The sequence below is a fragment of the Octopus sinensis genome, linkage group LG16 (assembly GCF_006345805.1).
Source record: "Octopus sinensis linkage group LG16, ASM634580v1, whole genome shotgun sequence".
Taxonomy (NCBI): Eukaryota; Metazoa; Mollusca; class Cephalopoda; order Octopoda; family Octopodidae; genus Octopus; species Octopus sinensis.
Window position 1 is genome coordinate 39,857,538 of NC_043012.1, and position 15,000 is coordinate 39,872,537.

At 37.3% G+C, this 15,000-nt stretch overlaps 1 protein-coding gene and 1 pseudogene across 2 annotated transcripts in view; one reads left to right on the forward strand and one right to left on the reverse strand.

Moving 5' to 3' along the window:
• LOC115220514 overlaps window positions 1–15,000 on the forward strand; it is a 627,919-nt gene that overhangs the window by 280,445 nt on the left and 332,474 nt on the right. The gene's annotated exons all lie outside the window — the stretch shown is intronic.
• Window positions 1,751–1,930, reverse strand: LOC115220636 (annotated as a pseudogene).

Sequence of the window (15,000 nt, forward strand, 5' to 3'; positions counted from 1 at the left end):
TGTGTCTTTGTCTTCGTTAAACACTGGCATAACCGTATGATCAGTGAGAGAGAGAGGGAGAGAGAGTGAGAGAGAGAGAGAAGAGAGAGAGAGAGAGTGAGATACCCAGGCTGACGCGCACATATAGACAAGCACATAAACAAATACATACATAGGGAGAAAGAGGGCAAAAGAAACGTGTACTTTTGGTAATATATTTCTTGCTTCCTTAGTATTGATTCTGCGGTGGTTGTATGCATGTGTATGAGTACGTATGTGTGTAGATATGCGTGTGTGTCGTCTGTGTATTTATGAGTATGCATAATTTGTAAATATGCGTCTGTGTGCGTACATGTATGTGTGTCCGTGTATGATTACTTGCTATTTATGTATGACGCCGCAGCTACGTTGTGAAATCAGGCAGGTTGAGAACTAGCAAGCACCATTAAACTGCTCTTTCCACGATACGGAACAATGCTTGAATAAAAGAGAACCGAAATGCTCTTGACGTTTCGGACTGTATTCCTTCATCAGAAAAAGAAAATAAGAGAAACAGAAAGGCTAACCATTTAATACGCTATCATTATTTGAGACAGTATGTGTGCATGTCTCTCTCTCTCTCTCTCTCTCTCTCTCTCTCTCTCTCTCTCTCTCTCTCTCTCCCTTTCTCTCTCTCTCTCTCCTTCTCTCTCTCTCTCTCTCTCTCACGACACTTAAGACTGGGAATGAAAGACTCGAAGCAGCCTTTCGTTGATACACGTCCGTGAAGAAATATCATTCCACTTAACCAGCGATATTCACTTCTTCAATCTATTTTGTACCTGTTTGAAGTCGCCATACATTAAACATATGTAAGTCTGCGTGTATATGTGTGTGTGTGCGCGCGCGTGCAATAGTACACATATAACAACTCATTGAGGCTGTAGTCAGTATTTTAATTAAGTCCATTCTTATTATATCAACCCTCCTCGTCCTCCCCCCCCCCTCACCAGATAATGAGCAACAAAAGTAAACAAAGAAAGAGTGAGTGCCTGGGTTAAAAGCGGCCGAAACAGCGGCAGAAGCAGAATGAGTGAGAGAAAAGGTGAGAGAGAGGAAGAGCATATTGTGACAGACAGACAGACAGACAGACAGACGGACGGACATCATCACGTATATACACAGACACATATATACACACGGTTGTGTGTGATTTGCATACACACGTGCTTTTTCTGTGCATTTATACGAATCGGATGCAGGCGGAAATCATGTTTATCCATTCTATTTCGTTTAATGTTATCTGTTAACTATCTGTGTGTGGAGGCGCAATGGCCCAGTGGTTAAGGCAGCGGACTCGCGGTCGTAGGATCGCGGTTTCGATTCCCAGACCGGGCGTTGTGAGTGTTTATTGAGCGAAAACACCTAAAGCTCAACGAGCTCCGACAGAGAGTGGTGGTGATCCCTGCTGTACTCTTTCACCACAACTTTCTCTCACTCTTTCTTCCTGTTTCTGTTGTACCTGTATTTCAAAGGGCCGGCCTTGTCACTCTCTGTGTCACGCTGAATATCCCCGAGAACTACGTTAAGGGTACACGTGTCTGTGGAGTGCTCAGCCACTTACACGTTAATTTCACGAGCAGGCTGTTCCGTTGATCGGATCAACCGGAACCCTCGTCGTCGGAACCGACGGAGTGCTTCCATCATCATAACTATCTGTGGTGTGTGTGTGTGTGTGTGTGTGTGTGTATGTGTGTGTATGCAAACGGTTATTCTTATATTCATATACATTTTAATATGAGCCGAATCCGGGAAGGGCTGCAATACCAGATCAACCCGTGGCAAAGACGGAGTTAGTCCCTAACTCTTCGCCTCGTCCTAAAAACCGGTTTCAAATTGATGGCCCCTAATAAGGACCATGTCAGATATTAAGCTAAGAACAGATACTACATTTTGATCTTAGCCAAAAGTTTCACGTCTTCGCGTTGTTATTTTTTCTTGTTTTTTCTCCGCTTTTTTATAAACTATAAATAAATTAATATGTATACAAATTTTATGTTTGCCACCCGCAAACATCTTGCTAATATATATATAAATATATATATATATATATATATATATATATATATATATATATATATATATATATATAGTGAAGCTTTACTGTCGCGTCGTATATTATCGACTGCCATTTCCAGTAACTATTCGTGCATTGTTGTACCACTATTCAATATATGTGTGTGTGTGTGTGTGTCTGTGTCTGTGTGTGTGTCTGTGTTTTCTCAACCTATGTATATGTGTGTTTGCGCATGTTAGTAAAACATGCCTGACACTCGATTTCCGTTTAGACAAGTTTCTCAACTCTCAGCATTCATACCGTCAGTCTACACACTAGAATAATGTTCGTATGCAAATGACACTTTCGCAAAGATATCGCTACTCTGCCACTGGTGCTGTTACTACTATTACAATTATAACTACTTGCACTATTACTGCTTCTACTACTACAACAGATGCTACTGTGGAGGCACAATGGTTAGGGCAGCGGAGTCGCGGTCGAAGGATCGCAGTTTCGATTCCCAAACCGGGCGATGCGAATGTTTATTGAGCGAAAACACCTAAAGCTCCACGACGCTCTGACAGAGAGTGGTGGCGAACCCTATGTACTCTTTCACTACATCTTTCACTCCTTCTTTATTCCTGTTTCTGTTGTACCTCTATTTCAAAGGGCCAGCCTTGTCACACTCTGTCACGCTGAATCTCCCTGAGAATTACGTTAAGGGTTATACGTGTCTATGGAGAGCTCAGGCACTCGCAGGTTAATTTTACGAGCAGGCTGTTCTGTTGATCGGATCAACTGGAATGCTCGTCGTCGCAACCGACGGAGTGGCACGACAGATGCTACTACTAAAATTTTTACTACAATTACAAAAACTACAACTCCTACTACAGACACCATAACTTTCCTCAGCGAATACTACTGTTTATATTGCCGGTTTTATATCTACTATTGCTGCCATTTCTACTGTAACCTTGTCACTACTACAACTACTACTACTACTACGTCTGCTACTACTACTGATACTACTACTGTGCTGCTGCTACTACTACTACTACTATAACAAACTACCAACATTAAACCTGTTCCTTGTGTTTTGGTGTGTATTTTTTCTTGTTTCGAAAGAATCTGCCAATTTGGCTTGTAATGACAATATATTTTTTCTTTCTATATACAAACTCGCATGCGCACATAAAAGCACACTAGTACACACACACACACACACACACACACACACACCACACACACACATACCTATCTATAGGTATGTAACTGCACATGCACACCCGTAAAGATATATATATATATATAAAGTAAGTAGAGAGAGAGAGTAAGTAGAGAGTGAGAGTGAGAGAGCGGTGTTTGTATGTGAGAAAGTGTTAACGAGAAAACAAAAGAGGAGCAAATAACGACCGAATGTTTGCATGCTTTGTGTTGATTGCAGTTGCTGTTTGAATGGTTGAGATTAAAATGATTTCCAGATGAACATGTAATGGCGCTTTAGTCTGCAGTTGAATGAGTTGGCAATCGCTGAAGTGAAGTCGGATGTTGCTGTGGCGGGGTAGCTCACGATTTACACCCTACACACTCACACGCATCCGAACCCTGTATGTATATGCATATATATATATATATATATATATATATGTGTGTGTGTGTGTGTGTGTGTGTGTGTGTGTGTGTGTATTTAGTGGGGTAGAGTATGTCCATATGTGACTTTATTTCTGTGGGTGTGATGTGTGGATGTATACACACACACACACACACACACACGCACACACATATATAAGTCCAAGCATACAGATATACGCCTAAGTACATTTACATATAAATATACATATATATATATCGATACGGTTATGTAAGCATATAGGCTTTTGTGCATGTATGTATATATGTGTATGTATATGTGTGTGTTCACATGCATCCATATATCGTATGTCACTATTCACACACGATTACTTACATACGCACATACATGTGTGTGTGTACGTATGTACATATATATATATATATATATATATATATATATATATATATATATATATATACATAATATATGTATGTGCATACGTGTATATATGTATATGCGTGTGTATATGTATGTGCATATTTGTCTGTATGTGTATATATATATATATATATATGTGTGTGTGTGTGTGTGTGTGCATATATATATGTGTATGTGGGTGTACATATATATTTACATCTGTGTGTATGTATATATATATATATGTCTGTGTGTATGTATATATATATATATTATATCTGTGTATGTATGTTTGTATGTCTATATGTATATATATATAAGTTGAGGGAGAGAAAGAGAGAGAAGTTCGTTTATTTGCCAGCATTCACATGTTTAAAAGCATGTGAATGTTTGTACTTGCTGGGAGGAGGGGAGGGGTGTGTGTGTGGTGTGTGTGTGTGTGGTGTGTTTGTGTAGCTTTTGATTATACGTTTGTGTAATTGCAACTGGGAAGCCATTAGCTAGAGCTGAATTTAGCCAAACATGACAAAGATGAAGACATGCACCATAATGTGTCTATCTAAAGAATCTATTTTGGGTAAATATTTTAAAAGACACACTTCATTTCACCTTTTGGCACATGGAGATTTCTGAAAGATTATATGCATATGAGCATGCATGCATACATGCACAAATACATAGATACATACAAAAATGTATATATATATATATATATGTATATGTATATGTATATGTATATGTATATATATTTACATAGTTAGATATATGTATATGTATGTATACTCAAACGTGTATGTCTATACTTACGTGCATGTATATACATACGTATATACACGTAGGTGTATGCATACGTATATGCATGTATATGTGTATATATATATATATCTGTATGTATGAATATACATACGTATATGTACGTATGTGTTTCTATATATGTATGTATGCGTGTATATGTATATATGAGATTGATTATGCAAACGAAAATAGAATAATGAATAGGTAAGTGGTTGACTGTAAGTTCTTTCTCCATTATATAACTACGAAGTCCACTATTCAACAATGCACTCAATACTTGTTATAATGTATAGTTTATATACTTTACTTTGAATATTAGCTGTATGGTTGAATCATGCTTTATTTGTGTCGATGGGGGGGGGGGTTGGAATGTGTATCCGACCATCGTTAGGATCAAATATATCTCCATTATTATTATTATTATTATTATTATTTTATTATTATTATTATTATTATTATTATTATATACCTTGCTCCTGATGAGTGCCGGATGCACAGCATGAAACGGATAATTCACTTGGAGAGTAGATATTCAAACAATCGTAAAATATCTATCTATATATAGAGAGAGATGTGTGTGTATGTGTTGCATGCATGTATATGTATGTATACAGAAATATATATCACATCTATAAATGTGTATGCGTATACATATACACATACATATTTATAGATATTATTAAGCAGTTGTAGGTTTCATTAGAATCTTGGTATATTAATGTTCAGAGTGCTGTGAAAGAGTCGAGTTCCACATGTACTTAGGTGTACCAAATATATACAACAAAATATATGTGTAAGTATACGAATACACACACACACAAATACTGGCACACACAAGTACACACACACATGCACGTGTATGTATACTGATACACATGTAGGTTCACGATCCAATGCAAATTAGCATGGTTCCAGGTATGGTGTTCATATTTATATATTCACCATAATAGATCGCTAGCCACTGAACCTTTCTCTATTTTCTCTCCCTGTTTATTTCTGTGTTCCTTTCTGTCGAAGAGCATAGGCTCGAAACATAAAAGACTTTCTCACTTCACGAACGTTAAACTAATACATCTGTTTGTTGTTTACACACACGTCTTCGTCTTTTTTTTTGTAAATTCTCACTATATATATATGGGTGGGGTGTGTTCCGTTGTCCACACACACACAATTATATATATATATATATATATATATATATATATATATATATATACATATATATAGATTTGTATTTAATGCATATAAACAAACATGGTTTCTATGACTGGGTGTTCAGTTCTTCTTAGCAGAACCTTGTAGAAATATATTTTGCTTCAACTCCTGTTGGCCTATACCTTGATGCGAATTTGATTGACTCAAACTGCTTTGAAGTCCATCGTGTGTGTGTATGTGTACCTGCGTGTGTGTATGTGTACCTGCGTGTGTGTATGTGTAAGCGTTGGTATGTTCTGCCCATCGGTAATATAGTTGTTCGACTGAAAAACACCGGTAGAATAAGTTTAAAATGAATACTGTAATCGAATTCTTCCACTGAAAACCATAAAATCAATGCCAAACAATGGCCAGAGTTCAAGGATTGACATTCTCTTTTTTCTTCCTTTCACCGTTTTCTATCTTTCTCTCTCCCCGCCCACTTTTCTTTTTGTTTCTCGTTGCTCACACATGTCCATCGTCCATCTTTCTTTTTTCACGTGACTATCTTTTCCTGCACTACGTCCAATGGACTGAACGTCTTCTATCACTCTCTTCTATCTTTTCTCTTTTCAAAGAAAATATTTCTCCCAGCGTTCACTATTTTCCCCTCGTTCTGGTCTAACGACCCCATGTTTGTTTTCGTTCGGCTTCTTTGTATGTCTCCACTGTCCTATTTTTGTTCCCAACTTTGACACCCCATTAATTCAAAATTTTATTTTAGAAGTTATGGGAGCAACTGTCTTCGAAGACTCATATTGCTGTTGAATGCTCGAAATGAGGAGTAAATAGACAACCGACAACTGATGAATGAACGTTCTTTGTATTACTTGCCCTATTTTCCATATTTGTCTCTCACTGTTCGCGTATTTAACTCATTTGTTTTCGTAGTTCATGTTGGTTACACAGTTGGTGACGTCCTGTACCCATACACACACACACAAACACCTCCCACACACACACACGTATATATATATAATTCTGACCAGTAGCAAATGAAATATACGTTTCGTAACGTTTCGGAATTGTATCACTTTCCCAAAAATTGCAACGTAGTAGTTACAAACTATATTGAAATATATTTTATATAGTGCAAAATTATCTGATATGGAGTCCAATGATTTGGATAGAGTGAATAAAAGTATTATGTATATATATATATATATATAATTATATATTATATATATATATTGCACAGGGCGGTTGTGTGGCAAAAAGCTTACTTCCCGACCACATTGTTCCAGGTTCGGTCCCACTGCGTGGCACCTTGGGCAAGTGTCTTCTACTATAGTCTCGGCCCGACTAAAGCCTTGTGAGTGGATATGGTGGACGGAAAGTGAAAGAATCTCGTCGTATATATATGTGTGTGCGTGTGTGTAAGTGTTTGTCCCCCCACCCCCACCATCGCTTGAGAAACGAAGTTGGTGTGTTTCCGTCCCGAAACCTAGCGGTTCGGCAAAAGACACCGATAGAATAAGGACTAGGGTTACAAGGAATAAGCACTGGGGTCGATTTGTTCGACTAAAGGCGGTGCTGCAGCATGGCCGCCGTCAAATGACTGAAGCAAGTAAAATACTATAGTATTATCAACATTTTTATGAAGATCACATTCATTGTCGTTAGCATCATCATCAGCAAAAGTACCAGAACAGCTTCAGCCGCCACATTACTATTACGGTACTCCGTCGGTTGCGACAACGAGGCTTCCAGTTGATCCAATCAACGGGACAGCCTGCTCGTGAAATTAACGTGCAAGTGGCTCAGTACTCCACAGACACGTGTACCCTTAACGTAGTTCTCGGGAAGATTCAGCGTGACACAGAGAGTGACAAGGCTGGCCCTTTGAAATACAGGTACAACAGAAACAGGAAGAAGAGTGAAAGAAAGTTGTGGTGAAAGAGTACAACAGGGTTCGCCACCACTCCCTGCCAGAGCTTCGTGGAGCTTTAAGTGTTTTTGCTCAATAAACACTTCTGAGAATCGAAAACGCGATCCTATGCCCTTGAGTCCGCTGCCCTAACTACTGGACCATTGCGCCTTCACACAGCCACCACATAGGTATAAAAGCAATGCTTATCAAATCTGAAAGAACTTTTTGAAATAGCATCAAATCTGCCTCGAATGACACTCAGTTCTCTTTAGAAACAGGACACATTATGCAAAACATGTCTCCTCACAGAATAAGCCACGACCGGAACACCTTTGGAAATAGGTTATGTTAGGTAATGATTGATAAATAACACCAGTAACACAAAATGGCAGCCAGTGAACAGTCAACAAGAAACATGGACAAGCAGACGTTGAAGAAACCGAAACATAGAGGCGTTGTTGTGTGGTAAGTAGCTTGCTCACCAACCACATGTTCAGTCCCACTGCGTGGCATCTTGGGAAAGTGTCTTCTACTTTAGCCAAGGAAAGCCAGTCCTATATATATAACATATATATATATATATATATATATATATATATATATATCACCGTGACCAACCAGGCTATCAGATGTTGCTACCATCACTGGTCACAATGCGCTTCGCATTGTTTTAGCCTTCAGATTACGCCACCCCGCTGGCTAAGCGAGCAGTCCAACAAAAGAAAGAGTGAGAGAAAGTTGTGGCGAAAGAGTACAGCAGGGATCGTCACCACCCTCTGCCGGAGCTTCGTGGAGCTTTAGGTGTTTTCGCTCAATAAACATTCACAACACCCGACCTGGGAATTGAAACCGCGAATCTACAACCGCGTGTCCGCGGCCCTAACCACTGGGCCATTGCGCCTCCATATATATATACTGTGTGTGTGATCACCGCTTGACAACCTCCTTTGGGTGTTTGCATCGTCCTCGTAACTTAGCGGTTCGGCAAAAAAGAAGAATTGAATAGGTACCAAGCTAAGAACTGGAGTCGATTCATTTGACTAAAACTTCTTCAATGCGGTGCCCCAGCATGGCCGCAGTCTAATGACTGAAACAAGTAAAAGATTAAAGATACGCATTGTAGAATACCCTCAGCCACACAGGAGACTGGTTTCGAAACAAACATTCTAAAGCCAGCCATCTTCGAATCTATCTCGCCATTATTTCAACAGAAATAGAAAACACATCTGGAGGATCCAAATATTACCTTCGCATAAGCTTGACGATATACACAACTATAACCGCTATTCGCGACACCACCTCCGCCACCATCAGCTGTATCACTTCATTGTCTACATATTCATCAACATCACGAGTATATAAGCGTGTGTGTACGTGTGTGTGTGTATATATATATAATAAACTGAATTGTTTTGAAACCTTATCGATTTGTGGAAAGGAAACCATAGCATCAAAATATCTTCAAATGTGACAGACAAGTAAATGCTAACAACAGGAATTGAATCTAGAAAAATAAAAATAAAATATGTAATATATGTATAAACGACATACGTAAATATTTATAGAAATTTGTATATATATATATGTATATATTTATGTGTATAATCATATAGGTTTTCCTGTGTTGCAAAAGTTTATCAAATCAAGCACTTAAGTTCCCTTAAAGTGCACAATAATCGTGTTGATAATAGAATTAAGTGAAAGTCAGTCGTTATTTATAGTTATATAATGTGAAAGGGAAGACACAAATATCCGTGTGGATGTATGTGCGTAGACATACATACATACATACATACATACATACATACATACATACATACATACATACATACATACATACATACATACATACATACATACATACATACATACATACATACATACATACATACATACATACATGCATGCATACATACATACATACATGTATAACAATATATATGGGAAAATAATAAGCATGCATATATATATGCGCTCGCATAATGAATGCAACCGTACAGGACAAGATAAATATGATATTGGAGTTGTGACAATGTTTCTATTAAGGGGGTAACTGTTGTAAATATTTCTATAGTTTATTTAATACTTTATGTATAAAAGCTGAACCCTATTTGATGCTCAGCCAGATACAAGTACAGGCACTTCGTATGTGTTGGTGTGAGTGAGTAAAGGTAAAGAAATGAAGTTGTATATTATAAGTATATGTAATGTCAATAAAATATGTATATATGTATTTATATATATGTTAGCTTTAACAAATGATTGAAAGAGATCTCGGTACATACATCAGCGTGTCTGTATATCGAGTTTTATTAGCTGGAATGACTTTATTATAGCTGTAGGCATCTACTTCTTTCATATACGAACGTCAGCTTATAGAAAATATTTTATATACATACGTCTGTGTGTGTGTCTGTGTGTGTGTGTGTGAGTGTGTGTGTGTGTGTGTATGTGTGTGTGTGTGTGTGTGTGGTGCAGTGTGTGTATGTATATGCATGTGTGTGGTATCTACGTTTATCCATCCTCCTGGAGTATTCCCTCAAAGCCTAGCAACGAATTAAAATAGTTTCCGTATTTCCCTCCTTACATAAGGTTATAAGGTTTAAATACTGGATATTTTCTATCTTCCACACTCAGGTGCAAATATCCGGATCGCATTACTCGGATTCAATAAATATACCTCGATTTTGCATATTTATTTTGTTTGCTAAAACAACTGTATTTGAATTATCTTTATTCCTCTGTCTCTCTCTCTCTCTCCTCTCTCTCTCACTCTCTCTCTCTCTCCCTATATATATATATATATATATATATATTAAAGAGAGAGAGAGGGAGAGAGAGAAAGAAACAAAAGACGAAGACAGGCGTATAAACAACAAGCAGGTGTATTAGTTTAACGCTCAGGAAGGTGAGAAAGTCTTTTACGTTTCGAGCCTACGCTCTTCAACAGAAAGGAACACGATAAAATAAATAGAGAGAGAATGAAGCACTTTGGAATTAGCAGTCGATCATGGTGACTATATATATATATATATATCTTTTATACTTTTACTATATATATATATATATATATATATTATATATATATATATATATCTTTTATACTTTTACTTGTTTGTCATTTGATTGTGGCCATGCTGGTCTACCACCTTTAGTCGAATAAATCGACTCCAGGACTTAATCTTTATAAGCTTAGTACTTATTCTATTGGCCTCCTTTGCTGAACCGCTAAGTTTCGCGAACGTGAACACACCAGCATCGGTCGTCAAACGATGGTGGGGGAACAAACGCAGACACACAACACACGTACACAAACACACACTCACACACACACGCACATATATATATATATATATATATAATATATATATATATATATATAATATATATATATATACGTCGGGCTTCTTTCAGTTTCCGTCAACCAAATACTCTCACGCGGCTTTTGTCGGCCCGAGGCTATAGTAGAACACACTTGCGCAAGGTGCCACGCAATGGGATTGATCCCGGAACCATGTGGTTGGTAAGTAAGCTATATATATAATCAGGAAATACTGTTAAAGCTCTGCGTCGGCAAGACTTTAAAAAATATAGAAAAAAAGTGAAAAGGGTAGAGTGAACTTGCCGTGATGAGTGTATATATTTCATAAATGAATGAATATTCAAAAAATATTTATATAGACATTATTAAGTGGCTGTGTAGTAAGTAGCTTGCTTACCAACTACATGGTTCCGGGTTCAGTCCCACTGCGTGACACCTTGGGCAAGTGTCTTCTACTATAGCCTCGGGCCGACCAAAGCCTTGTGAGCGGATTTGGTAGACGGAATATGAAAGAAGCCCGTCGTATATATGTATATGTATATATGGATGTGCGTATGAGTGTGTGTGTGTGTTTGTGTGTCTGTGTTTGACCCTCCGCCCCCAACATCGCTTGACAGCCGATGCTAGTGTATTTACGTCCCCGTAACTTAGCGATTCGGCAAAAGAAACCTATAGAATAAGTACTAGGCTTACAAAGAATAAGTCCTGGGGTCGATTTGCTCGACTAAAGGCCGTGCTCCAGCATGGCCGCTGTCAAATGACTGAAACAAGTAAAAGAGAATTATTATTAGTAGTAAAATAAATGATAACAATAATATAAGTGACCAACAAGCAAAACCCGATAAAGTAAGTTAATTTCTCTCCCCGTTGCCCAGTTTCTGTTGTATTTCCAGTGATTAGTGGCTTATTAGAGGATTTTTCCAGTCTGGTTTTTACAGCAATTTATGGATATTGGCCGAGTCGGACTCTTTGCAGTCTGGAGTTTCATTTGTTTGCTCACAGCTTCATCATTCATTAGACAAGTTATGTCTGTTTGATTTGGCTGGTGAAATTTCAGAGGAAAACAAGACTCACTCGACTAATTCAAAGAATATTATTCATTCTGCTGTGATATTCCGACAGTCGACACACTAAACGGGTGTGCACGCGCACACTATGTATCATTTAGTCGGAGAGAAGGTCAGTGACTTTGCCCCTTAGCAGGGCCTCCAAGACTAGTGGATGAGAAGGATAATAGGTTTACTTAAAATGTTGAAACCTGTCCCGAATGCTGGCAGCAAAGTGGATTCTGCTAAAGGAACCCAAGGAGCAAGTAGGGGTGTTTAAATCGAGATACAGATTACTCATATATATATATATATATATAATACGAGACTGAGATAGCGTAAGAATAGATAGACAGGCAGACAGACAGACACAGACAGATGGACAAGCAGACGGCAGGCAGACAGATGAACAGATGGATAGAAGTGGTCAACACTTGGCTTTCTCTCCATACAGAGCTGGAAACTTTCAATCTAAATTCCTTTTATCGGGAAGTTGCCCATTCTATTGTAGGACTAGGGAATGGTCAGGAAGTCGGAATTCGTTAGTCTTGGAGGCATTTCGCCAAATTCTTACTGAAGAATTCTATATTCCTTACCAGGTAATTAAACTGTTAATTTCGTTTTAAAACTCCATCTTTGCACACGCTGACACACACATGCATCTATATGCATGTAAGAATATAAGTTTACATGCATAAATGCATGTTCAACGATACACGCAAAATACACTAGAGTGTACGAATATATATATATACATACATAGAGAGGCGGTGTGGTAAGTCGCATGCTTACCAACTACATGGTTCCGTGTTCAATCCTACTGCGTGGCACCTTGAACAAATGCCTTCTACTATACCCTCGGGCCGACCAAAGCCTTGTGAATGGATTTGGTAGACACAAAGAAGACCGTTGTATATATATATATTTATATATGTATATGTTTCTGTGTCTGTTTTTGTCTTCCCACTCAACATCGCTTGACAACTGATGCTGGTGGGTTTACATCCCCGTAACTTTGCGGTTCGGCAGAAGACTCCGATAGAATAAGTACTAGGCTTACAAAGAGTAAGTTCAGGGGTCGATATTCTCGATTAAAGAGTAAATGACTGAAACAAATAAAAGAATAAAAGAATATATATTTGCACACTCACACATACATATATTCAATAATGGTCGTTAGTTATGCATTTACTCCTTCGTTACAATAGTTTCAACACAAAGGTTTACATAATCTTGAATATGAATACAAATGATTTGCAATATTACTACATAGTACATGTGATCACGTCAGACAGAGCTCATGTAGCACTATATATATATATGTATATATATATATATATATATATAATATATATATATATATATATATATATATATATATATATAGCAATAATAATTCTCTAGAAGAGATATAGACAGTAACTGCTCGATAACATAAGGGACTAAAGCCATCTGAATATGGCTAGGGACAGGGCAGGGTACCCCCACCACCCTGCCTGTCCCTAGCCATATTCAGATGGCTTAGTCCCTTATGTTATATATATATATATATATATATATATATAATAATATAGGGAATAAATCCAAACTTACAGGGTAAAATTAGATTTAGGATTAAATCCAATTTTAGTATAATATATTATATTATATTATATTAATTAGAGATCAAACAGTGAAAACCATTAGCCATACATAAAATTAATTTAAAAATTAAAAGTTAAAAATTAAAAAATTATTAAAATAATTTAAACTTATAAATTTTAAATATATATATACAAATATATATATATATATGTATATTTTTATATTTATTTTGTTTATTAATTAATTAATTTATTTATTTATTTATTTATTTTTTATTTATCTATTTTTTTAAAATATAAATATCAAAAGTATTAAAAGTTTAATAAAAGATAAAGAGTAAAACACTACGATCATATATATACATATGTTCACAAATACGCTTACACTCTCGCACACATATATGTATGTATATATTATATATAAATATACATACATGCATACACGCATATATGAGGGGACAAACAAAAGAACCACTCATATTTAGTTGACGTTCCATCACGCATTATAAACTCACCACTCAAGGTTCCTTGTAGGCGTGAGACGAATCCATTTCGTCGGAGATTCTTATGCTTCTATTTCCGTGCAACCATTTTTGTATGAGAGAGAAAGAGAGAGAAATTAAGTCTGAATGTTTTTTCTATCGAGGGACGTAAATTTAATCTTCATTCGTCGTCCATTTTTAAATATTTCCATCTTTTCCTTCCCTCGCACTTTTTCTTATTCTCTTTGAAAACTTCTTCGCGTCTTTTTTCTAATTTTCTTCGTTTTCTTCTCTTCGTTATCTAAATGATCATAAAATGCCACGCATCCACGCTTAGTTTCTCCCTCTCTATCTCTCTCTCTCTCTCTTTCTCTCTCTGTCCACGTCTGGTTTTCTCTCTCCTCCTCTCTCTCCCAACTCTCTCTCCTTCTCTCTCTTTCTCTCTCTGTCTACGTCTGGTTTTCTCTCTCCTCCTCTCTCTCCTCTCTCTCTCTGTCTCTCTCTCTCACTTGTAGCATTTCCTCTTGCCTCTCTCTCTCTCTCTCTCCCTTCTTCCCCTCTCTCTAGTTTCATTTTCTCTTCCTCGCTCTCTCTGTCTCTTTCTCTCCCTCTCACTTGCAGCATTTCTTCTTGCTTCTCTCTCCCTTCTTCCCCTCTCTATATTTTGTTCTCTCTCTCTTTCTCTCTCTCTCTCTCTCTCT